Here is a 4,135-nt window from a genome sequence, read left to right on the forward strand (position 1 = left end):
GAATTCAATTAAAAATAAAAAAATAAAAGATAAAGGGGAAAAATAAAGTGCTGTGAGGTATGTACATTTTCTTTATGCATGGATTACTACATTAAGTTTGCATAAATGTTTAAGCTTGCCATGTTTGTCTGAATAAAAATAAGTGACAATACCACAACATTCTGATTTTCTTTACAAAATTAAGATGTGTTATAGGAATTAGTCATTGTTTACATTCAGTTAATGTAGAATAATACATTTCTTATAAAGTTATTGTTCCTCTCTGATCACAACAAAAAATATATTTTTCTTTCCAAAATATTATTTAGGCGTTATTTTTTCTCTATAAGTCAGTAACCTCATATATAAACAAAGAGTTTAGAGAGAGTCTTCTTAAGTGTGGATTCTTCTTGAAACATTTTTCTATTTAAATCTCTAAATGTTTGGGCAATTATTCTTTGCAGAGTGTCAAAGGAGAATATCAGAAAGAGAAATGTATATTTAACATATTTAGGAGATACTACATGAAGGTTCCAGTAAAGAAAAAAAATTTACAGTGACAAAGTATTAATAATTATACAATTATATGCATGCAAAAGCCCAATCTAAAGGTAACATAAACTTCTTTTCCTTCCTCCCTACCTACCTCTAATGTTCCTTTATTTTCCGTCTTTTAGTGTATGCCATCATTTTCTAACAGTTCATACCAGATATTTGAAAAAGACCTTTGATTTCTCTCTCCTTTAGAGTAGATCATTATTGTTGATTTCTAAAACTCTTCATCTTTCTTCTTCATATAAAGTCATATACTGTGCAAATTCTTATTGTTCTAGAGGATAACTACTGTATCAGTAGTTATAACTGCAGCTTTGCTGCAATCAAATCCATCCTGCTTACTTTTCTCCTATTTATCTTTTTAAAATAAATAAGTTATTTCTTTTATACCCCTGCTTAAAATACTGCAGTGATGCTCAAGACTTTTGTTAGAGAGAGAGAGAGAGGGAGAGAGAGAGAGAGAGAGAGAAAGAGGGATAAACAAACAGGGACAGAAAGATGAGAAGCATCAACTTTTTTGCGGCACTTTAGTTGTTCATTGATTGCTTTCTCATATGTTTCTTGGCCGAGGTTTCCAGCTGAGCCAGTGATCCCTTGCTCAAGCCAGTGATGTTGGGCTCAAGTCATCGACCTTTGGGCTCAAGCCAGCAACCATGTGCTCATGTCTATGATCCCATGCTCAAACCAGTGACCCTGCACTCAAGCTGGTGAGCCCGTGCTCAAACCAGCAACCTCAGGGTTTCAAACCTACATCCTCAGTGTCTCAGGTTGTCGTTCTAACGACTGCACCAACACCTAGTCAGGCAATTTTTATGCAAATCTTTCAACTTAGCTCATATGCTGATAGAAAATTTAGATAGGAAATATCACTAAATTCCCTCAATATAATGTGTATCAAGGACTGCTTCAGCCACTGAGGATAAAACAGAACACAAAATGGATATGGGGTTGGTCCAGTGGTGGGAGACAGAAAGAAGAAACAAAAATAAAATAATCACAGGTCCTTCCATTCCAAGTAGGAAATTGGAGGTCCCTATGGGGAACCTGACCAGTACTGGAGGATAAGCTTGAAATTCTGATATCAAAGATTCTAAGTTGATAAACCAAACTGGCTTATTCTTATGAAGCTCAAAATAAACTAAGACAATAAAAATACCAACTTCAAAAGATATCTATACTCCCATGTTCATTGCAGCATTATATTAAATATCTAATATATGATAACAACCTAACTGTCCACTGATAGGTGAATAGATAAAGAAATACTGGTATATATGTGTGATGGAATATTACTAAGCTATCAAAAATAAAAAAACTTACCTTTTACGACCACATGGATGGACCTTGAAAGCATTATGCAAAGTGAAATAAGTCAGACAGAGAAAGACAAATACTGTATGATCTCACTTATATGTGGAATCTAAAAACAAACACACAAAACAACAACAAAAAGCAAACTCACAAAAAAAGAGATCAGACATTTGGTTACCAGAAGCTAAAGGTGAGGGGAGAAGAAATTGGATGAAGATGGTAAAAAGGTACAAACTTCAGGTTGTAATAAAAAGATGTAATGTATAATATGATGACTATAGTTAACACTAATATATGATATATATAAAAGTTGTTAAGAGTAAATTCTAAGAGATCTCATCCCCCCTATTGTGGCAATCATTTCACAACATAGGTATGAAACTGTCATGCTGTACACCTTAAACTTACCCAGTGATTTATATCAATTTTTTTCTCAAAAATAGAAGAAAAAAAAGAAAAAGAGAGACTAAAATGGGATAGACCAAAGAGGAGATTTAACGCAAGGAACAGGTAAAGAGAACTCCCAGTAGATGAAGAAAGATCCCAGAAGATGAAGAAAGATCCCAGAATAAAAACTTTGCCCCAGATTAAATTAGAGAAGAGTAACTCGAGAGATAAGCATGTTGAAGTCAGCCTTCTGCAACCTCTCCATTGTCATTGTGCTGTTATTAACCTGAGGGCAGAAGGCCCAGGTGGAAGCTGGCCCAGATTCTTGCCTGCACTTAGTTGGATTAATCATGTGCTGATAAAAATCTTGCTCTTCTCATGCTTTATTTGCTAGATCATCTGAAGCCACTCATTTGAACCCACAAGCCTTCTGCTTTGGCCAATTCATGAAGTTAAAGTTGAGCTAAAATGAGCTCAGAAGCAGACAATGAAAAATTGCCCACTCCTTCTGACCATATTTCCATTGGACATCCCCAAATACCTGCTTCTTATTCAGCCTAGCTAGATGGCCCTAGTTAAACAAGCCCTGTATTTTTCATCACTCTTATGACCTTGCTGGTTAAGCTCCCCAGAAAGGGCTCTTATGTACTCTCTGAGACTCCAAAACCCAATCAGCAGAGCTTATCCTGAAAACCTTTTTCTTCTTACACATTTAGGTTTGTGCTTACTACATAAGTTTCCAAACCTAGTTATTCACACTTAGATGGCAAAATCTATATAAAAAAAGAAAATGATGAACACAAAGTCATTCTAGAATATGAACTTAATTTGATTTTGTAGAGACAGAACTTGAAGGGACCAATAGTGTTCTTTCTTTAACCTTTGTGGTAAGTGGTACAGTGATATTAATTTATTATTTAAATATATACATGTTCATATACATATGTGTTTAGTAATCTGTTCAGATTGCTAAAACAAAAGTACCATAAACTATCTGACTTAAAAAAACAAACATCTATTTTTTTTTTTTTTACAATTCTGCTGGAAAATCCAAGATCAAGATGCCAGCAAATTCAGTGTCTAGCAAGGGTCCACTTTCTGATCCAGATGGTTGTTTTCTCATTATACCCTTATATGGCAGAGAGCAAAGAGCTCTCTGAAGCCTTTTATTAGGGAACTGTTCCACTCATGATGGTCCCAGCTTCATGACCTAATCACCTCCCAAAGGCCCTATCTCCTAAAACCATCACACTGAAGGTTAGAATTTCAACATATGAGTTTTAGGGGTATGCATTTAGTTCATAACAATAAAAATGTTTGTCAAAAGAATTTAGGCCTGACCTGTGGTGGCGCAGTGGATAAAGCGTCGACCTGTTCAAAACCCTGAGTTTGCCTGGTCAAGGCATATATGGGAGTTGATGCTTCCTGCTCCTCCCCCCTTTCTCTCTCCTTCTCTCTCTCTCTCTCCCTCTCTCTCCTCTAAAGTGAATAAATAAATTAAAAAAATTTTAAAAATAGAATTTAGTATTGTCAAATATAGAGAAAGAGACTTATTTGTACACAACTGATAGAATGTTATTTTGATGTAGCATTGAACAAAGGTGTATTGCACAAAGGGGTTATATTTAAAAAGTTGTGATAGTAGCCAATTTTGTTTTTACTGCTAAGTCATTTTAATCTGCATGTCAAATGGATATATAGTCATATTATGTATTTGCGTATTTTGTTTTTAGGTTAGAGCAAAGAAAATGCTCAAATATTTAAGTGAATTCTAAAGACAAGTTTCAAGTTTTGTAGTTATTGTTTACTGTTCAACTAAAAATATTGATTTTAATTTCTACATAGTAAAATTTATGCTATGTCTGTCACATATATAATGATCTAAACAATAACTACAAAGCAT

The sequence above is a fragment of the Saccopteryx leptura genome, chromosome 1, assembly GCF_036850995.1.
Source record: "Saccopteryx leptura isolate mSacLep1 chromosome 1, mSacLep1_pri_phased_curated, whole genome shotgun sequence".
In the NCBI taxonomy this organism is placed as follows: domain Eukaryota; kingdom Metazoa; phylum Chordata; class Mammalia; order Chiroptera; family Emballonuridae; genus Saccopteryx; species Saccopteryx leptura.